General features: G+C 46.0%; 1 long non-coding RNA gene across 1 annotated transcript in view; it reads right to left on the reverse strand.

Annotated features, from left to right (window-relative positions):
- LOC148183213 (uncharacterized) overlaps nt 1-22,428 on the reverse strand; it is a 28,581-nt gene extending 6,153 nt beyond the window's left edge. The window contains exons 1-3 of the long non-coding RNA XR_015773713.1: nt 22,337-22,428; nt 9,596-9,695; nt 2,651-2,843 (exon numbers count right to left, since the gene is read on the reverse strand). This is a non-coding gene — a long non-coding RNA (uncharacterized LOC148183213). The remainder of the gene's footprint in view (nt 1-2,650; nt 2,844-9,595; nt 9,696-22,336) is intronic.
- Between the last annotated feature and the right edge of the window lie 476 nt (nt 22,429-22,904).

Here is a 22,904-nt window from a genome sequence, read left to right on the forward strand (position 1 = left end):
GCATGAACAAATGGAAACAAATAAATGCACTGAGGTTTTTTCTCTGTGAACTTCCATGTCAGATGGTCATTTGTACCTCTCTAGGATTAACAGCAGCTCACAGTTCCCTCCTCTATGATCATCATAGATTTTACTTCATCATTTCTACTTTATAATCCATAACCACAGATGATTTATAGCATGTTCTTTAAAAACTCTCCAGTCTCACTGTAAGGCAGTGAGGAATCCATATTATCTGCTAGGTAGGGCCACAATCAGTCGACCTCAAGTGAATGAAATGCCACCAAGTGTCCTGGGAGAATGGAAAGACAGCAGCACCCCTGGGAAAGGATGAAGGAAAAAAAATAAATCCATGCAGTTTATTTTGTTAACAAAACCTGACCATATCCAAGGTGCCTTAGAGGATACCTGAGGACCTCTCTAACAAAGACATGTAGGATTCAGCTGACTGGTAGCTAGGTACTGTGCACTCACAGCCCAGAGCTCAGATTTCACTGAGGTAAATTAAATTAAATAATGACCTACAACCACCACTACCTGAAGGCTGACCAGTGACCACGGTTCAGCTCCTAGAAAACAGCCATACCTGCCCCAGCAGCAAATCAAGCCTGAAAGCTAAGCAGCCCCTCCATCTAAGAGTTCCTTCCTCTCAATACGAACACACACAATCTGCAATGAATGTGGAAGCTTCCCTGGGTCTGTATTTGGGGGACTCCTTGGACCTCTAATTTGCCCTGGCCTTCTGCTCCCAATGCTTTCAGGGAGCTGGAGTCTGGGCTACAGCAAACATTAGGCATCGAGTGCCTCTGCAGGTCACTGCCCCATCTCCAGATCTTCTCTGGTGTGGCAAATGCCAACTCCCTGTCTGCAAAGCAAGCACAGATTTTATGAGAATCCTCTTTCAGGTAGAAAACACCTTCTCTCCCCACTACCCCCATCCTTGAAGCAGCACTAAACAGCCTCTGGAGTCTGCTAATGTTGATGTAGCAGGGTTGGCTTTGTAGGAGGACTTTTAACATCATCACCAGGACACCTTATTTTTCAGTTCTGAAGGGTTAAAAGAAGAGACACCTCAAAAAAAAAAAAAAAAAATGAAAGGAAAAGAAAAAAAGTTTACTGCCAAAGTAAAACTAAAACACCAGAAACAAACACTTCCATTTCTGGAGTCTTGGGAAGAGACAAAAGAGTTTCTCTCTCAGGGTCTCAGCAACAGAACTGAGCAATGGATGACAGAGTAGCTCTCCAAGCAATTTGAGGAACATCCTACAGAGTCTGAAAGCAGCATTTACAATGCTGTTTTGCAGCTGGGAGAAGAATCACAGTATGATCCAGTAATCAAGGAAAGAAGTCAGATTCATAAAATATTTTTTTAACCCATAATAAATTATAGTTTCCTAAACTTTATTGCGGTCACAAAGTCAGAACAAAATTTGATAAAAAAAATACAATTATTGTGCACAGAAAATCTTGAAAAATGTCACTAAATACTCAGGGGAAAACAGTGAGTGCCTTTTTAATGAAGACCAAGCCTGTGGATTGCTGCTTTCTGAAAGCAGTTTGGTAAATGGTTTTGTTTTCCAATAAGCAAAACAAATACTGGAATGGGCCCATAGTCCTTTCTCTTCTCTTGCTCCAAACCTCCCCATTTTTCAAAGAGGAATAAAGAGTATCTCTCCTCCAATTTTAAAACCAGTAAATTGTTTCCAAATGTACTGTGAGTCAGAAGGGAGATAGGGCAGTAAAGGAAGGTCGGGAGACCCTGATGTATCCTGGGGACTGCAATGAATGGACAGCAAAAAGCAAAAGCAAAACCTGCTCCTGACAAACTAGATTGGGAAAGTGCTTGGGGATGGGGCTTATCATGCCCCAACTTGAAACTCCCCAAGCAAAGCACACACCCATGTCTCTACATGAAAGCAATGAGATGGGAAGGAAGCACAGTTAGGGTTTGGTGCTGCTCAAACCCCATGCAATTACAGGCAAGAGTAAACACCTTATTCAAGGGTGAGCAATCTTCCCTCAAGGGAAACCCCTGGAGCTTCCAGCCCTCCCAGGAAGGTCACAGATGGGTACAGGAAACAAACGGAGACTTGCACAAAGGGAATGAGCTAAACCTCACTGCCCATGAGTGAGAACCTGAACAGACAGGTCCATGTGCTCCAGTACTGGGTACAGATTTCAGAACAAACATGTGGGAAGCTGTGGCGTCACTGAACCTTTTATTTCTGAAACTCCAAGATTATTATTTAATCCTTCTTCCTAATACAGCAACTGCCATAAAAACTCCAGTTTGGCAAGAGCACCTAAGTTAGTGCTCCCAAAAAGAGTCTTGTGTCCATAGCAGAATAGCTGGGAGCATGAAGCTGGGAGCATATCTGTTCCATATAAAGGCAGTGGATCCTCAAACCGTACACAGCTCTCATCAGCCCTCCCTAAACACATCTACATGCCCATTACACAGGCTTCAACATCTCCCAAACAACTCATGGCTTGAATAATCTTTAAATCCATTTTTCACTTTCAGGGCCATCCACTTAGTACAGCCAAGTTTACAGCCTTGCAGATGCCATTTCCCATTCATAAGGGCCCAACAAGGCATGAGCTGTACAGTGTTTGATCCAAGAAATTCATACTCTGAAGACTTACTCACCGGTTGAGAACACTTCTGCAGAGCTGTGGGGGCTCCCAGGAGATGAGCATAGGGGCTCCTCTGTAGTTACATCCCTACCACCATCCCACACAATGAGGCAGCTCTCAGCAGGCTCAGAAGTCTTTCCTCTGTGGAGGAAGAGGTGGTGGTACGAAGTTGGCAGCAGAACTGTTCTTCACAGATGAAGGGGATTCTGAAAATATACCCAAGCTCTGGTCAATCCTCCCTTAACATACCTACATACCCTCACACAAGCTTTAACAGACACCTTAAGAACAGAGACAGGTAACATATGTCAGCACAAAACATCTAGGTACCAAGTGCCTGGGGAAAGGTCTATTGAACTCCTTCAGCGGGCTCAGGAGGGGACAAGCGACAGCTCATTTGTTGCCGTAAGTACTTTTTCCTCAGATGCCAGGGCCAGTCAATGTGAGTTAATTAACCTCCTTGCAAAAAATGAAACCATCTGGCTGCACAGCAACCACTCTTCCTGCCTGAGCTCCAAGGCCCACATGGCAGATCACTGAAACACCATCTCAAACAAGGCAGCACGGCAGTGACATACCCTTTGCTACTGTCACACAGCCCAAGTAGTCACCTGGGAAGGCCAGGCAGCCACCCAGCCTGCAGACATTTCCCTCCTCTGCCCACTGTCCTGCTGCATGGGAAGAGCCTCCCTCGCCCAGACACAGAGCTGGCAGCCAGGTGCCCTTGTGCCATGGTGGGCCGTGCCAGGAGGCCAGAGCAGGCTCTTTCCAGCACAGCAAGGGGAGCTGCTGTCTGACAGCCAGCAAGATTCTGCAGCTCTGCTCACAAAGAGCAGGGCTGACAGTGCTGAGGTGAGCAGGGGCAGCCCATCTGCCTCCTGCCCACCTACTCCTATTGATCCTTGTCTATCAGCACTGATTTCTAATTGTCTGACAGTTTTCTGGCCACTTGGGGAGAAGGAGTTTCCTGCTCTGCAGAGCCACAGTTTGGCAGAAGTACCTGCAGCCTTCACAGCCCTGGTCATCATGAGCCTTTGGTTTTGCCTCTCTATGGTCAAAGTCATATCCAATGCCCAAGGCAAGGTGCCAGGATCAGGCTCACAATGATGATGGATAATTACCAATAATCACTGGAGCTGCTCCCCACCTCCCACCACTGCTATGAGCAGGAAACCAGCAGAGGAAACAAGCCTTTCCTGACAATGCCCCAGCTAAACTGAATCAGCAACAAGTTTGGAAGGATGTTCAGACTGGTGGCCACTAAGGGACCTTCAGAAATGCTACTGCTTCTGCTACATTGCTGTGATACCCACTATCCAAAATTTTCACATATCGGTCACATAAACGACATTCAGGGCAGTAATGAGATAATCAAACCCATGGTTCACTACTAACACGGCATTTGGTGAAGGTTTTTCCCTCACTAACCAAAGTGCAGCCCATCACCAAAGCAGGAGCAGAGTTCATAGATTTTTTTTTTTTTTCTCATTAAAAATGATGGCTAAACCAAAGCAAGGGTACTAAGAAACCAACACATATAAGCTACAAAAATTCTCTGAAGGAACCACAAATTACGCTCCATGAAAATCTGGTCAGATAACTGGAGTTGCAGCACACTTCCCCCATGCCAGCTGCCCAGACAGCCTCATCGTGTATGGTGTTCTTCTCCCAAAACAGGAGGTTTTGGTTTTTAATAGAGTTAAACTCAGCTCAAGCAGGTAGAAAAAGGCAGAGTTTTATTTCAAGCATGTCCCAGTTGCTCAGTGCAGTACAACTGCAAGAACTAGGAAGAGGGAGGGGGGAGAAAAAGGCTTTGTGGTTAATTATGAGTGTGCTAACATGGTGAGAAATAAGGCAGTGAGGATGGCAGAGATAATTACTCTGTGAGCTGCATTTCCTTTTTGGACAGGAGATAATGAGACATCCTTTGCTATGCAGAGGAGTCTCCTAGCAGAGGAAACCAAAGGACAAGCAAGGTGCAGCTGCAAAAACCCACTGTCTCCTCACCAGTGCTGGCAAACAGGACCAAGCACTCCTAGCAAAGGGGGAACAGAAAAAAATTAACCAACTCTGGGCAACCAAAGTAGTTATCCCTTCTCACTGGGAACTTCTCATGTTCCCCAACCTGTGCAACTGCTCCAGGTTCCCACAGATGTCACAGATGCATCCTACTTGGCAGGGACCTTGGCTCAGGGAGAGGTACAGAAAGGACAGGTGTACTTTACTCACTTCTGGAAGCCTAGGCAGGCAGAAATGGGCTACTCGGGCTGGGAAGCCCCAGAAGGGTCCAGGGAAATGCATGGAATATCACAAAGCTGTTTGAAAAGAGCCACAGCACAGCAGTCTGCAGCCAGGCACAGATTATCCTAAATCCCTTGGTTTCAGTGAGCCAGGGATCACTCCATACCTGTCTCCTCCAAGAGAAGACTAATTTTCAGTACTCAAACCCCCAGGAGCACTTCCAACTGCTGCAGACTTGTAAGGTCTCCAAAGCATTCAGCTACCCAGGGAAAAGGCTCAGTGTGAGAACATAAGAACAAACCTCCAAAACTATGTGAGCAAAATCATCATCAGGTCCACAGTTACTCCGGGCAGTGAGGATGTGGAACCCTCCTTTTGCTCAGAGATGGAGACAGAAAGCTTTCCTAGTGTGTTGCCATGCAAGCCCGAGTTAGTCCTGGAGCTGACAGGGCAGTGGGATGGAGTTTCCTCTTGTTTATTTACAGCTTGAGCCCACCTCGGTACATCTTCCCCAGGAGCTGATCACACAAAGTTTCAGTTAATGATGCTATTTTTAGCACTCACAGCTGGGAGAAGCTAAACCTTTTAACAAAGCCTCCTCCACACGGTAACGAGCACATTATTGCTGAGGGAGAGGAAAGAAAAAAGCTGGGAGTGAGCCTGTATCTAGGTCAGCATCAATCTCTCTCTGTCACCTATAGTCTTGTTTTATGGGAAGCATGTGGATAATAAATGGTGATTACGGAAAGTGAAGGGGAAGAGGCAATCCTGAGAAATTTATAGATAGGAGAGAATTCACATTAATAGCAGATAATACAGAGCTGCAAAACTGCTATAAAAAAGGCATTAGAAAAAGCTCTATAATTGGGGTTATTAGACACAACTACACCGTTTTTTTGGGGTTTTTTCCATTCTGGGTACATGTCACAGTGATGTATGTCACTTTTGATCATGATAATAACAGTAAAATATCTGTGTTAAAGCCAAGTACATTAACTTCTATATTGGTATAATTTACTGCGTTATGAGTTCCCATCATTCAGGAGCCAGACAAAATGCTCTCCTTACGATGTCGATAACTGTGCACACATTTTACAGGAAGAAGTGTTTCTTTAAATATCTATCATATGTTAACAAATTCTTTTAACTTTCCATTACTCTTGTCAGAAAAGACAGGGAGCAGCAGAAAGGGGTAAGCTATTGATACTGCTAACCTACATCATGGGCTGGATTTGCCATTGCCCTGTGTCTGTCTCATGCACAGCTGCTTTTTCAGCCAAATATGAGAGATTAGTTTGCTATATGGGAAGGGCCAAAACAGACTGGACAGTAGCCATTATTTTTTTAAAAATACATATGCATCAATATGATATTGAAGGAGACATTAGGCATTACTCACTTGCCAACAAAAATAGTAAAGACAAAGGATTCTCCTGATTTACAGGTGTGGTTCAACAACAGGAAGGTGGAGAACCTGTTTCTCACAGTTGAAGGGATGCTGTACCTGGATAGGTGCTTAGAGTTATAAATAGAACAAGCCAAACCTCAATCCTTTTCTGTCTGTTCTCCATTGCAGGAGCCCAATGACTGCTGAAGGACCCACAAACGTGGTCATTCACAGGCTGCGACTAGAAGCTGCAGTGGCATCAACAACACAGGTGCTAGGTGAGGCTTGGGCTCCCTGAGGAAGCAGGGAGGAGGCTGCTGATGGCTGAGCCTTTGGCTCCAGTCACTGGAGAGCTGAACTCTATTCTCAGGCTGCCTCCCCAAGCACCTAGCACCCCGGGGCAAGTCACTCCTTTGACTACTCTTTCCAAAAAAGTGAACCCTCCAGCTAAGGGCTGCGATTGTACAGGGACAAGCACAATGAAGACTTGAGGGACTGCAGCAAGACTTCTTCCTGCTTCAAGATAAACTTGTTTTGAGACAAGAGAGCTGTAAAGCAAACCAAACTACCAATACCAAGGGCAAAAGCATCCTTAGAGAATTGACTTCAAAACTGTATGGAAGATACATATGTATAGACTTGATACCAGCGTGATATCAAAAATGGCATGGGCATTTAGAGGCTGAGCTAGAGCAAGTTTTAATGATTTTAAAAAATCATATAAGAAAATATTCCTTCTTCTTGCAGTACAGACCATACAATACAAAGCAATCACTCCCAGTTACTCTTAGCCAAGAATTCCTGTTCATAACAGCAATAAGAACTCACAGCTTCCTCCAGTAGCTGTATTCCTGAGGGCCCAGGGGTCTGCAGGGCTCTGAATGTGAAGGTAGTTCTGTTCACACTCAGACTGGCTCATGAAATCAATCAGTTCACTTTCAGGATCAGGCACTGAGAAATGCAATCAGCTCCCCCAAGCTGCACTTTCAAATTGCAAATTACAGAATAGCTTCAATGTTAAGAAAGAATTCAATTACTCCGGCTTTTTTCCAAAACAAAACACTGCAGTGTGGCATTACTGAACACCATCCCACCCAAATGGAATTCAATACTCCATTCAAGCCCAAACATTTTGCTTCCACATGTGCAGCTAATTAATTGAGGATTCAACCATTTATGCCCTACGTGCTAGTCTGGGGTTTTAGGGATTTTATCTCTTAACAGTAACTGCATTTGACCAACAGACTTTTATCTCTACACACATACAAAAGGCTTTAGCTGGTGCCTTGGAAGTGAGACAAAGCAAACTGGAGAATTCTCTCCTTCCTTCACCTCTTAGCTAGATGATCTCACACCTACTGAAGACCCTACCTTTCTTTCGTCTTTCCTCACTGTGTAAACCACACTCTGCTCTTCCCACTCTGTGCAGCCTGGACAGTTCCCAGTAAATGGTTGGAAGGTCACTGTGATGGCTTTCCTGGTGTTATCCACCCTGGCACCCAACCTATACCTGCCCCCTCCCTGCCCTCTACTGTTGCTTTCACAATGACTTGTCTGCTGAGAAAATATTTACTTTGCATTTGAGAAATGGTCATTGACTGGTGGTTTAAACTCTCCCCCTGGGACAACAGGAATGGGAGTCAGACTCTAAAAGAGAAAATCAGCCTGGAGTCTTTTTCCTTCTTCCTTGCTTCCTCCCACATCCCATTCAGATGGCATGAAAAGGCTGTCAGTGGCTCCAAGTCCAAAGAAAGGAGGACATATTTCATGTCTCTCATGAAATCCCCTTCCATTGGGCCCTTGTTCAGCAGGAAGCAGGGCTTGCCCTAATTAAAACTAAGGTGGGTAACAAAACAGAAATGTTCATTTCCTGTAGCACCACGGGGCTGGCAGGAGCAGTTCCCCATCCTCAGCATTCTTCCTTAGGACAGTCCTCCAAGTAAACACATCAACTAGAGCAGGAACCAGCTGCATTTGATTCTCCTTGCCTTTGAAATACATTTTTTCAGGTGTGCTCCTTATCCTCAGCTGTAGAAGCAGAGACACGAGAGCACATCAGCTTCACCACAGTGCTGCACCACAGCAGGACACGGGGGACATCAAACAAATTTGGCAGCACAACACTCGGTCAAAGGAAGCAATGCACTTTCCTGTGCACAACACAGTGGTTTGTATCAATGTCAAGTTCACTTTTCACCAGGAACTTGGAGGTTCCTATGTGATTTATGTACACAAAGAACAGAAGGGCATAAACACTCCTCTATAATTTCAATGAAAAAAATCTCCCACACAAATGAAAGGAACAATGAAGTTAACAAACTATATAATTACAATCCCAGAGTACACATCTGTCTGTTCAAAATACCCCCTAGAACAGTAACCAGCCACACAGAAAACCCATGTCCTGCAAATGAAACCACCTGGGTAACACCAAATCTAATTCAAAGGCCATTAAACAGAATGTGAACCTGGATGTTGGTTTCAGTAGCTTTGGACCAATCCACTCCAACTCATGAAAAGTTTCACCATTCCTTTCCTTTTATCTGTCCATTCAGAGCAGCAACAGCTTTTTAACATGGACCAGTGGTTGGAAAGAGCAAACATATCAGGGAGGAAGGTGACTGAAAGAATATATGCTTGAGGAAAGGATTAGGAGGACAGAAGTAGAATTTTAACAAGGATGAGGATTGCTGATATATAGATCCCTCCTGGCTTTAAATAACTTAGCTCCCATGCTGCAACAGCACAGATTCAGCTTGTGCAGCTCTTCCTGCCTCCGATCCAAAAGATGAGGTTTCACAAGATGGTTGGTTCAAAGACCTCATTTCACTTTGGAGCCTATCCCCCACTCCTCAAACCAGAGCCTCCCCCTTCCCCTGGGCCAGCTGCAACATTGGTCTAATCCTCTGGGGAACTGCTCCACCTCAAAGAGAGAGCAACAAATAGGCTGTCAGGGAAAGAAGCTGCAGTTTTTTGGCTGAGAGTGAGCAAAGCAACTTCACAGTCAGGTAGGTGAGTAAAAAAGTTGTTTGCTTTTTGCAAGGTAAAGCAGAAAGCACCAAACTTCTTTAATTCATCTCTGGAATCATCCATCCTCCCTGATGCTTGCATGGGGATTTTGCATGGGGACACACTTAAGGAAGGGATACTGTAGAAAACAATCTGCACTTCAAACACAAAGAAATTGCAGCTGTCTTAGGACTTCCAATCACCTTCATGATCACCCAACATGGTGTTTCAAGCAGGTCATATTCCCTGCCCATTGTTCATCAGTTCCTCTCTCCTTCTAAGAGGCTCCCAGTCACCAATTCCTTTCTGTAGAACACTTACCAACACCACTGCCTGGTGAGGCTCCCACCATGTTTTGTTTGCAGCCAGCTCAGTCGTACAGGAGAAGGATGAAAATGTGGGGGTCACTTTATCTCTCAGCCTACAAGACAAAATGGTCAGAGAGTGCAGAGAAAGGGCAGATGGAGAAGTTGCCGTGATTAAAATTCTGAGAAAACAGAGTTGCCACTACAATAATTTATTGCAAGGTAGAGCCCCCTTAGACATCTGTCTCTGGGCAATAAGAGCACATGGATACAGGAAGGGAAGTACTTGGCCCTTGCTTTGCTTCAGTTCCCTAATCCAGCACAAATGCATTTGGGGATTTATGGGTTTTTGGAAGCTTCCAGCAAAGCTCAGGGCCCATTCCTTGGGTTATTGTTTTCCCATCTGCTTCTCTTCATATTATTCCATCACAGAGGCCCCATCATGGGACACAAGAATGTGACCGGAACAATAGGCAGAACTTGCAGCCTCCAGGACTGCAGTGAGGGCAGAGCCACCATTGCAGGATGAGAGCCAGCAGCTTCTATATTTAGCCCTTTCTTGCTCATTCCAGATCACATTCTAACCACGGACTCAAGAAGTCAGAAGGCTTTCACTAGAGCACTGTCCTCGAGCACTGTACATCCAGCAGGGCCTCCTGAACATAAACCATTCATTTCCCTTCTAATAAATGCCAACAGGAAGACTTCCTGCTCCCCCGCTCCTTTCCAGATCCCTAGTGTGACAGACTTATTTTCTTCACATAAGCAAGCTAAACAAAACCATCTTCTCTGCAAGGCTGGCGGCCTTGGAGCAGCCCCAGGACTCCAGAGCTTGGACAGCACAGCAGTGCCTGTCAGAGCAGGGCCCTGGAAAGAGGCAGAAATGGGTGAGCTCTTTTCCCCCATGACTGAGTCTGTGTTAAACTCACCAATCCATAGTGACTTGTCCCAGCCCACACCCCAACACCTGATGGCAGGCAGCTCAGACAATCAGGTCTGAGCACCCACCTGGCCTCAGTCACCACCACAGCACGTGCACACATACACCTCAGACTCACATGGGAGGGGTCTGCCGGGCAAAAGCTCAGGTGTTATTGCAAAGTCAGTCCTTTCATGTCCCAAAGCACCTCTCTATCCCTTTGAAGACCCTGCAGGAAGCCCAGCTGACTGTGGCACTGACCATGATGCCATTTAGCACTTACTTGAATTATATCATCAAGTGAGGGGATCCCATAGAGCAAGAGGAAAACATGTCATGTTTCCAGAAACACTTACCTGAAAGCTGTGTCAGCTGAAAAAAGCTTGGCTATAGACAAGTTCTCTTTCTGCTGCTTTCACAAGGGTTGTAGGTTAGGAAAACTCTGTACTTTCTCCACTCCTATCAAAGTTCTATCAAAGGCTGCTGGCACCCCAGTGAGAAGCTTGAGCACACACTTGGCCTCCTGGGAACCTTGCTGCCATCCATATTACTTATCCTGTTTACCAGTGTTTTCACACCCTGCCTTTCCTCCTGTTGGCATTCCTACCACTATCAGCTCCCCATTCCTTCTAAAAGCACTGTAAGAGGTCGTATGAAGAAGAGAAAGCTGAAGGTGGATGGGATGCAAGAACAGAGCTGATTTTCACTTTAATGTCTGTCCCTGGAAAATTAGTGGTACCTAGCATTGCCCAAGAACAGATGGAGAAATTACAACTTCTGGTCATATCACAAACCACCCCACTAATTTACTTTGTAGCCTACAACTTGTGGCAGGTTAAATTTCCCTGCCTGAGGTACTTGCTTCTGAGGGCTGCTCTGAAGTATCCAATAGCTCCAAGTAGCTCTGAAGTGTCCATTGAGTGTTTGGAGAGGCCTGGACAAAACCAGCATAGTTAGGAGGCTGAACAGTCTGTCTTTCTGCAGCTTAGGATCCACTGAACACCTTTGCACTGCCAGCACTGGCACGTCAGCTGCCTTCATCTGCCACACAAATCCCTTCTCCCTTACTTCTTTTATGTTCTGGAGCCTGACTTCCCTCTGCTCATGTGAGGAGGCAGTGCCCAGTCAGCTTTCTGAACAACCACCACATGCCAGCAAGCTGTAAATGAGCCCTGTGTGCCCAGCAAGTCTGAAAAGAACATTTCCATCTGGCATTCCTGCAGGTCTTGAGATGGCAGTTATTTGTCCAGTGTAGATGAGAGAAAGGAACTGGAGTTTCCAGTGGAAGAAGCTGACAGAGAGAAGCACCAACAGCACTTGAGGCTTTGATTGGCTCACAAAAGCACTGAATAAAAAACCCCACACTGCTCCATTTTACAGCCAAAACTTCCCCTTCCCTCCCAGATGTACCTCTCTGGAACACTTGAAATGGAGCTCAGACCTTTTGGAAGCTTTAGCTTTTAACCACAAAGACTGTGAGTTTTTGCCACCTCAAAACCAGGGCTGTGCTCAGGGAGAGAAGAGAGCAAGAGAGGCTACTGCCATGGAGAGAACAGATCCAGCCAAGGAGAGACAAGGGAAGACCTGAGGCATATGCAGGTAACAGAGTTTCCAGGAAGTCACACAGCAGTTCAAGGCAGGACTGGTAAATGACCTGAAACTTTGATAAATCCTACACCACAAGGATGCTTTTCCAGAATATCAAACATTGAACTTACACCAGCTTTCTCAGAGGAGGAGCCATGCACAACCCATCAACTGGTCCAGACTATTTTTACATGCCTCCTTCCCTGTGTGACTGAAACACCCTGAAGTGTTGCCCTGCATTTGTAACAGGTCTTTACCAGTCTCATACCAACTTTTCATTCTTACAGTTCTTCCTCTCTCCTCATCCTGTCTTCCTCCTATCCATTTAGAAGAAATAGGAATAACAAAATTGTTCTACTGGAAGTCGGATGCAGCGGATCTCCCTGCAGACACAAGCATATACCTCCTTTCAGGGAGCCACAGAACAATTGTTCTTCCTGGACGCCAAGGAGAGAGCCTGGGTCCTCAGCCCTGCTGTTCCACCACCCTCAGACACCCCAAGGAAATCACTTATTTCCCAAAAGCACAGCTTGGTGGCAAGGCCCAGTGGCACAGCCACTTTCCAGCTGGGTGGGAGACACAAGAGGAAAAAGACAAGGATGCATCAGGGCAGGAGGCTGCTTAGCAGAGCCTCACAAAGCACAGAGAATAACAAGCAGATGTAAAATACCAGAAGCTTTAACCCAGTAGAGATTTTGACTTTACAGATAAGTGCAATCAATGCATATGCACAAACATTTGTGGTCAGCAGTGCAATTCCATCCCCAGCTGAATGATCCACTGGGTACACATGTTCAAATGTGCACAACACTCACTGCTCAACTAAAACTCCGTTCCCATAAAGCCACACAGACTCCCTTGGGCAGAAGCCAAGCAGTTAAATAAAAAAGTCTATCCAGAGTGAGAACTCTTCAGAGTTCCAGCATCTGGAAAGAGGAGGGGGTCTTACTCTGAGAACTCTTGGAGAGCCCGACCTGTGGTTAAATACGTGCCTCATACAGTGTTAATTCCTGGGGAAGCGCATCACATCATTCCCACCACCTTGTGCAGCAGGACCTGCAGCGAGCAAACGGGCCTGATTCTGCTCCTCTCTCCAGACAAGAGCATCTAGCCAGCCAGATGGGATGGCAGCTGGCCATTCAGTATTTGCTTTTTAGTGAGGCCAGACTCAATGTATTCCTGGTGACAAACAAAAGCCATGGCTGTTAGTGTAGGCTTCTTCATTTCCTTTTATTATATCCCCACCCACGGCATATAAATAAAGCTGCAGTCAGCTTCCTCCAAACACTGGGGCACTGAAGATTGTACAGAGCATCAGAAGGGAGCACAGCTACAGCCAAGGCTGAGGACACTACCTCCTTCCACCATTCCCTGAAGAGACTGGGCACTCCCAACAGCAGAAATAACTACTTAGAGCAAAATAAAAGATCACGGGACCCTGCTGTCAAAAGGCCTTTGATATGTGAACTGGTCTAGGACAGCAGTGGTGAGAAGAAATTAAGCTGGATTTAGGACTTGGCTCCCTTCAGGGACCTGCTCCAGGAGGCTTTGTCCTGGTAAAGAATAGCATTGGAGATGGCTGTATAAAGACTCTGTATTTCATACTCACATGAGTTCTTTCTCCTGGTGGGCTTCCAAGAGCTCAGCTAGGCAGAGGGACCACCCATATGCATGCAATTGCAAGAGAGTGACCTTGGAAAGATACAGCCCAGGAGAAATTAATAAATTCACTGGGAGCTCTCATCCCATTCCCTTCCTGCCAAGGGACACAGGCAACATGGAGGAGTACAGAAAGTCTCACTTGGCAGAATTCAACCAACATCAGAGTTCTAAGCCCTATTCTTTCACTCAAGGCTGGCCTGAGCAAGTTTTGGTACCCCCATCCCTCTTTGCCATGGCAAACCAGAAAGAAACCACCTTTCTATAGGTGAGAGAAGAGAACAAACCCCACTGGCTTAAAGTTGAGTGCACGTCATCAGTCAGCACCCTTCGAGAGAGGCCCCAGATCATCCCAGTAGAAAGTTCCAGGGAAAGAGAATGAGAAAAGACAATAGGGCACAGCTCTCATCCCTGTAGGGTAGCATACAGCTAGACACAGGCAGCCAATACACCAAGTGTTATTCAGCACGAACAAAAAAGCTCTTTCCAGCCTCTGCCTCACAGCTGCTCATCTGTATTCCAACCCTTGGACCCCGATAACCCTTCTGGCTGAAAGAAATGGAGGACATAATTTCATCTGCTCCCTCCTATCACTCTCCTGTTCCAACATCCTTAGCCCACTCATCCCCACTCTCTAGAAAGCTGTTTGTCTCCTTCACAGGGTCACCTCCCTGTAAAAGATGAACCTCTCATCTGGACACCGACTTTCCTGGATGTTACCTGACCAGGATGGAGAAGGAGGAAAGAAAGGTCTTCCTCCAGAACACAGAGATGGAATTGGTTGAAACAGCTCCAATCAATTGAGCTGCAGTATCTGAGATGGTATTTTGATTCCAGCCCTACAGCAAGAGACAGCACAAGGCCAGGCGAGGGGAGATTACACGATCCCTCAAAGCCGCCTTTCACTGCAGCACAACATGTCCTCTGTGCTGTTAGAGGGCTTTTTTGGATTGAATGAAATAACACTCCACAGCTCTTGATTCCTACCTCAGGGCAGCAACAGCATCTCTCCTGCCCATCTTTCTCCAGGGAGGAGATTAAATGGATCAAAATGCAGTCAATCAGGCCAGGCAATCTGCCAAAGCAGGAAAAAGGAAGGGAGGGAGCAGAAAAGGTACCTCCATAGTGAAGTGACCTGTTTAAATGCTGCTGAACACCAAGCTGCTGGATCTCTCCAAGGGTCCAAGAGACAGGAAAACAACACAGAAGACGGAACTTTTCTCCTACTCTGGAGGATGGGGATGAGCACACAACTCTTCTCAAGCATCAGCTACACTTGAGGAAAGGGGCAGACTCAGCTGGAGGAGCTGAAGACACAGTACAAGGCTAGTCCAGCCTGACTCTGGCAACTCAGACTGGCAATGACCTAGAGAGGAGAATGAGATTCAAACATGCACTACTTCAGGAGCTATGGAAAATGCTTCCCTCAGCCCAAGGGATTGCACAGCTCTTAGGGTAATTGCCAGCCCACAAGACCCTCTCTGAGCAGAGGTACAAAGGTCAGGCCTCCAGACCCTCCTGGGTCTTGATGGGTGTCTGCACATAGGGCATTTCCACTTTCCAGCAGCAGTAACATAGCTGGAGCCAGCTCTTTTGGCCAAAAAGCACAAGCTGCTGGGATTGGAAAAAAGAGAAGTTGCTTCAGTGGCTCTCTGTATTTTAGCCACATTAGGCCAAAGACAGCTGGAATCTGGGAACAATTCACATTCTGCTACCATGTCAGAGTCCTGCTCTGAACCAGAGCTCTGCTGTGCCACAGTGCTTTACATACACACACAGAGAAGGTTTTCCCTTTCCAACAGTATCTGTCTGCACTTGGCATCTGGGTAACCTGCAAGCCACAGCAACCACTTGGCAGGAAGAAACTGCCAGCACTGCACAAGCAGGCTGAGTTCAGAAAGCCCTGCAAAGTCTTATCAAGAGGGCCTGAAACCCTGACCACCACCTCAGAAAACCTGTGCCATCAGGGTGTGAGGCCAGGGAGCACAAGTCAGAGTTCTCAGAAAATGGATTGTTCACGTATCACCCACATCTTCAAGTCAGGCAGCAGCAGGTAAACCACAGCAGGAGGGGAGATGGGAAAGCAAAGCAGAGAAGCACCAGAAACTCTGACAGAAGGATAGAAAAACCACACCAAGAATGGAGAAGCATTGTGGTCTGTGAAAGACGTACTTGCACTCACACACAGGCACAGTTTCTTGGACTGTTTATCAAGTTCAGGAAGGAAGAGGGATCAGTCTGCCAGAAAGATCAGAGATGCTGGGGCTGTCATATGATGATCCCTCTAAGAAACAAAACCCACAGTGTGCATACACAGACAGAGAGGAAGCTACAAGGAAAGCCTTGAAAACAGCAGAGGAAACCCTAACCCCACCCCAGAAGTCCTACCTTTAACTAACTCCCCTCCAAAAAGCTAAAGGAAAGCACAGCCAAACTTGCATTATTTTGTGTACTCCTCTGTCCCTTCCTGCCCTTTCAACACAGCAATTGAACAAATAATTTCTTAGCCTGGCATTGTCAAGGACAGGAGGCTCTGCCCAGTCCCAAGTTGCTGCTAAGGGTGCTTAGCTGCATTTGGAAAAAACACTTGCTATGCAAGAGCACAGACATGCCAAATAATCCTTCCTTGTTCCCAGGAGCTTTGAGTCCAGCTTGTATAAAAATCAGTAGAGTCAATAAAACTACAGGCTGTGGACCCAGCTAGAAATGAAAGATTTGGCCAGCAAAATGATTGTACCCTGGCCAAGGCAAGACAGTTTGCCTCCTACCCTGTCAGTAAAGCCCCGTGCAAACTCCTCACACAGCCCTGCTCCATTTACAACCACTGCAGAGCACGGGAAGAAAGCCCTCAGTGGGTGAAGAGGACATTGGGGCATGGCTGAGACTCCCATGCTTGCAAATGCAAGGACACCCAGGCAGGGGGGCCAGAGTGGGAAACACATCACAGGAGCCACACAGCATCAGATACTCTCCTGCTCCGGTTTTCAGCCGCTCACACATGAAGCCCAGATGGTTTCCAGAGTGAGGGAGAAGGGTGTGCTGCTTACACAAGCAATACCATATTTCAGTAAATATCATATGCCATCCAGACATTCTGGACTGGATCCAATTTCCATTAGGCTTTGCTCAACTGGGGACCTGGCTCCTCCAGCAGACAGCAAACTCCATTCGTGCTAATGCATGTCTAAGGCAGATCTGTCTCAGGCAGACACACATTTTTACCAGATGATCCTTGTTACACCTGGCATGAAGAGAGGATTTCCAATGTTCAGTCAATCAACCTCTGCTTCCAGCTTCAGCTCAGACAGAAGCGAGTTAACTCTTCTTCGCCAGCTCAGTGTAGGAATGTGCAGTCCACAGCAACCTGCACCTCCCACTTGCCTTTCTGGGGATCCTCAGTGTCTTCTCAGGTTCCTTTGTGTGCTTCACCTCAACATCCAGTTGATACCTACAGTGCTAGGAAATACCTACTCTATTTGTTTGATAACTATCACAAAAGACACAACTCAGTTGGCAGTGCCTGGAGATGAGGTGTGAAAGTCTCTTCGTAATGTCAGGCAGAAAAGAATATCTTGAGTTCTTTCCTTAGGTTCTTTTCAAATGATAGTTATTAAACTTGTCTCTAAACTACTGGGGAAGAGCAAAAGTAGGAAGTATTTCAGCAACTCGCTCTTTAACATGCTAAGTTTAAGGAAATGAAGACATTCTTCAGTGTATGCATAGTCCCAGGCACAGACTTGTCCTTGATACAAAACTCCAAACACAATTTTAAAAGATAGTCTCCCTAGTCCTGATTACTGCCTTGCCACACTAGGATGATGCAGATCTCTGGATACAAGCACTGTCTATAGAAGCCTATCTGGCTTCAGGATCCTCTCACCAAGGGAATGAGGTCTCATCCAAGGCATACTTGCAAGCACTCACCTTTCCAGGACACAGTACTCCAAAGACATGCATCCCTCAACCTGACAATGAGCAAATGTGCCCATGAAAGAACAGCAAGTGGAAATCAACAAAACAAGGCCAGAATCATTCCCCAAAAGAACCAACATATATTTTCTCTGACCAGAACTTCATTGCCTACTTCTCTTTCAGAAAGCACAACAAATACTCCAGGCAGCTTTAAAAATCAACTTCCCTTTAAAAATCAAGCAGAACTCTTGAACAGCAGAACAAGCTTGGCAGAGGGACTGTAGATGTCTGGCTCACTGGCAGTGATGAAAAAGCAGGGCTCTTCTCCTACAGCCCACATGCACGGGACACCAGAATGGACAACACCTTTGTAGAAGCCAAACCAGAGACCTGACAGCTTTTTTGGCATTTCTTCAGGACAGTGAAGCCAAAAAACACACGCACTCATGAGCCAGGATGGCGCGGGTTTAATGGGAAAAACAGCAAGCAAGTTTTGTTCCACTCAAGCTCCAAGTTCAGTTGGGGATTGCCAGCATTAACACACTGGTCACCACACTTGAGCTGCAGTGGCTGAGCAGCCACCTCCTCCCCACACACACCAAGGGCCAAAGCAGGAGGTGGGCACTGATAAAGCCACAGCAAGTGGCACTGCTGAAGCTGTTCTTGCCCTCTTAAGGGGCAAAAGCCACTCATTTCTTTCTGTGGCTTCCTAGCCCATGGCTCAGAGCCCTTCCTCTTCCCCAGACCCGTGTAGTTGATAACCTCTGTTTTTTCCCTGGTGTTGCATCCAAGCTCCCAAACAAAAGGAGACGTGTAATTCAGAGCAAAGCCTCAAACTTTTCTCTCTGGGAGCAAAGGATTTTATTTAAAATACACAAACCAGATATCTAGTATATAAAGCAGTTCTCAAAGATCAAAGTTCCAGACATGTTAAGCTCAGCTCAGGAGCACAGGCATCTGCGAACCCTGGTTTCAGCTGTTACACTGCTGATAGTACATGACCATACTTACAACAAAGAGGATTGAACCAAAAAAGACCTTTTAAATCAGCCCAGCTGGTGGCATATTCCTCAAAAACTCTGACAAGATGTAACTGTTTCAAAGCACATATACCAGCATGGTGCAGGGCACCTCTCCAGTTGCTTCCATGGCTTCCTTAGCACTCTGGAAGATGGTGCTGGCTTTGTTCAGACACTTTGCTAAGTCCTTTTGCAAGCCCTGGGTGTATGTGTGTGTCTCCCACGAGTACTTGTTCTGTGGGACTCATGCTGTAAATCTTGGTATTGCTACAGCAATTTCCCAGTCTAATCACATGCCTTGTTGCATTACCACAGCAGTGATAGCTGGTTGAACCACACACCACATCCTTGCAATTGTTTCTGTTACTCACAATTGACTTATTTATTAAATTTCAGCTTGCCAAGCCTTGCCAGGAGATGAGCAAGAACCCTGTCACCCCTCCTTGCTGTTGATCAGAGTGGCAGAAGGCAGGTGAGTAGGCTGCAAGTCTGAGCTGTGAAACAGTCCCAGCAATTTTGTAAGTTCATGCTTTCTCCAGCAGCCAAGCTCCCTTGCATCTACACACTAGGGCTTGATTCCTGGGAAGCAAAATCTTGAATTGCAACAGAAATCAGAAGGGAAAGTAGATGCAAACAAACACGGAATTAATTTGGGATTTTAGACAAGTATTTCCATAGACTTGCTTGCTTGGCATGGCACCAGGTGCAGTGCCCACACCAACCCTTACTTGCAGATGTACCTAAGAGCCATCCATAACACCAAAGTGAAGTGCCTCTAGATGCAAGGAGCTCCTCTTGTGGGGGATTTCCTAGGCTTGGAACAAACAGCCTGATAGCTTCTGGCTGCTTCAGAGGCCCAACCCACCATCTTGTGCCTCACAAACACTCCTCTGACAAAAGACTTTGACTCCTTGCTTTCAAAGGGGAACAAACAGAAGGCAAGTTCAGACAAGGCTCATGGCTGCTTGCCCAGCCAGGCCTCAGCTAGTCCTTCATAGTAAATATTTGTTCTTAATTACACTGCCGTTTGCCCCAGGAGCTTGCCTGCAATCTGTAGGAGGGAGGGGGATTATGTTGTTGATAGGTAAATAATAGCTCTTTCATCCAGAGAACCCAGTGCATTTTCCAGAGATGAAAGCCTCCTGAATGCTTTCCCCATAGGTTAGGGTAAGGATTTTAAATCTTTGTCCCACTCAAGGACATGCCAAAATCTCCCACATTCGGTTCAGAGAGAGTGAGCTTGGAGCTCCACTGTGACAGCTCCCTCTCCAGCCTTGCTTCAAGCTGGAGTCAAGGGGGAGAGGCTCAGCTCTGGCAGCGTGGGTTAGGCAGGGTCTGGTCAGCCATTGGAATGTGACAGGAGGACAGAGTCTGCTGCTGACCAGCAGCACCCAGCACATGCTGCTCTCCATGTTCTGTCATGCCTGCTCATCACCCTGAAGCCAGGAATGAACTCCATCCCTCTTGGTCCCCATGTCCTGCTTCTGCCCAGCTCACAGCCATGCTGCTTCCTGCCCAGCTCCTGTCTCGAGAGCTCCCAAGGTAGGGCGAGGCACTGTCCAAGCACAGAGCAGCCATGTGAAGCAATCCCACAGACAACATGTGGGAAGCAGCCAGTTCTCACTCTCCACAAAAACCAGCAAGTGTGAGTTTTGATCTTCTGGCACTCAGCTTCCAAAACATCAAAATTACAAATATTTATCAGCAGGACTAAAGGAAATGTAAGTGAGACAGCAGACCTCTGCTCTGTCTGAGGAGGAAGTGAGAAGTGACTTCCTCCCACCCACCATGAGAAAACCTCTCTGACTCTGGGAGGCATTCCCCCTCTCCCCAAGCCACCAAGCTAATGTCACTGCCAAAGCATCCAGCAACTCAGAGTCAAACTAACTTCAACCACACATTACCCATTTCTTCCATAAAGAGGAAAACCAAACAAAAACAGTAACAAGAAAACCTCAGGCAATCAAAACTGGTGTCTGACCACGGTACAGCTCCTGCATTCCTAATCCCCTCCCAGTTACTGAGCCCAGCACAGAGGATAAATGCCTGTGAATACCAGAAACAAAAGGAGCCTTCAAATGCTCTGAACTTTTAGGGGAGAGCCAGACATGCAGAAGTCTGACACTATAATATTTTAAAATCTAAGATAAACTGCACTCCTTTCCTCCCACATTCAGCCCATCATTCACAACAGATTTTTTGCAAGTCGCAGCCAGACAGAAGCAGTTACAGGACTGATGCTGCACTTCTCATGCTCAGGAAAGCAACACAAACCCTCCAGCACCACCTCTGCTCTCTTGCCCTCCCTGTCTTATCATGTACAAGCAGATTTGCCAGGCTTGGATTTGTTCCTCCTTCTAAACATCATCCAGGCCTTTTATTTTTCTTTGCTCTAAACTCTGCTTAAAAGAAAAAAATATTGTCATTCTCTGCTCCCAGCTGTAAAGGGCTGACCTGGAATCTGTTGCCAGCATGCAATAAATATTTGTACGGTTCCATTGTAACTTCATTCATCTCTCTACTGCAAAACTTGAATCATTTAGCATTTCCCCCCTCTTACTCAAGGGCTTCAAGTTCCCAGACAGAAATTTAATGAAGCCTCTGAAAATCCCCAGTCCAATATCCTCTGTTAACACCCCCGTATTGAGCTGGAGGTTTTCAGCTTGACCCACGTATGAAATCATCTGTGATGAGAGCAGCAGAAAAGAGGAAGATTTGTTCCATGCATCCTCCCCTTTACAGCCCCAACACCATGAGAGTTCAGACAAATGGTTCATTGGATTATGCCCAGTAAAGGACAGCACTGGAGCTACGGGACCAGAAATGTAACTGGTGTCAAGTCTTTCCTCTGGTATGTTGCTGTGTCCTACCCACCTGAATCGCTTTATTACATCCTTTAGATGTTGACTTTGCTTCCTGCCACTAAATTCGTCAGACAGGCTTCCTTGCTATTATGGTAGTTACAAGGTACATGGTTAGAGGCACATTTTATAGTGTGCCTAAACAACGAGTTAAACCTATAAATCTATGTAAGAAGCATATTGCATTTAGAATAAGAAGTGAGCAAGGAGGGAACTCCTGAAAGGCCACTTTGAAACCATCCTTGTTTATCCCTGACTGAGGCCAAACCTTTAACACAAGTCTGCCAACAAGTCCTAAATCACCTGTAGCCCTAAATCACCTGTAAAAGCAAAAGGCACCTTAAAACCAAAAGCACTGGTAGGTCTGTATTTCTTGCCAAGAGTCCTACTCCAAAGCTTTCCAAAACTAAATCACCAGCTTACAACCTTGTAAAAGATGAAAAATCTTGGATTTGAGGTTAATATGTATTGCTTCTTTTGAAAGGGGAGTGAAGGCAGCCAGGGTGCATAAATATGTTTACATACAAAGGGTTGAATCCTACAGAGAAATTTCCAACAAAACAAATTACTTTCAGTTTAATGTTTTGGGTTTTTCTCCTTTTCTGATGCAGGACAAACCACCTTTAAATGCTAGTAACAAGAAGGAAGGGTGTTTCTCCTAACTCTGCTCTCTAACACAGATGCAGAGTACTGCTGGGGAAGCAGAAAACAGGGTTGAGTAGATTTCTCATCAAAACCTGTAATCCTGAAAAGAACTATTAGGCAACTGCTGCTATTGGTGACTTCTGGAGTGAACTCACCTTGAGACCAAAGCAAAAAGCCCAGGCTCTTGATCCTTAAAAGTCCCTTGAAATAATGAGAGGAAGGATGCACATATATTTAAGTTAATTCATTCAGAGTCTAGGTGCACACCCCCTTTACCTTCAGCCATACAGAGCATAAATATTCACCAGGGAATGGAGCAGGGCAGGGGAGACCAGAAGAAACACTGCACATCTTGTGAGTCACAGCCAGCCGTAACAGAGGATTCATTAACTGGATTCAGGTGATCCTATTAGCTTTGCAATTGCTGCACATCAGGCTGTAGAGTAATTAGGGCTGCAATTCAGAAAGATTTACCAGAACATTTTTTATTAAAACACAGTGGTTGTTAATCAGTCTGACTAAAGCCTTCAGAGCTATTAGCCTGCTGCACAGAAGTCATAATTACTTCATCCACTGGGGAAGAAGGCATCAAAGAAACTGCCTGGGATCATCTGCAGGTTTAGAGGACCAAAGGAAGACTGAGGAATTTAATGGGACATCTCCCTTTGGCATCACCACAGGTTTTTGATCAAGTTTCCAAGTGGAGCATTTGAAAGGCCATCA

This window comes from Pseudopodoces humilis, chromosome 13, assembly GCF_049639895.1.
Source record: "Pseudopodoces humilis isolate 2021_Gansu_Grassland_sample_001 chromosome 13, ASM4963989v1, whole genome shotgun sequence".
NCBI lineage: Eukaryota > Metazoa > Chordata > Aves > Passeriformes > Paridae > Pseudopodoces > Pseudopodoces humilis.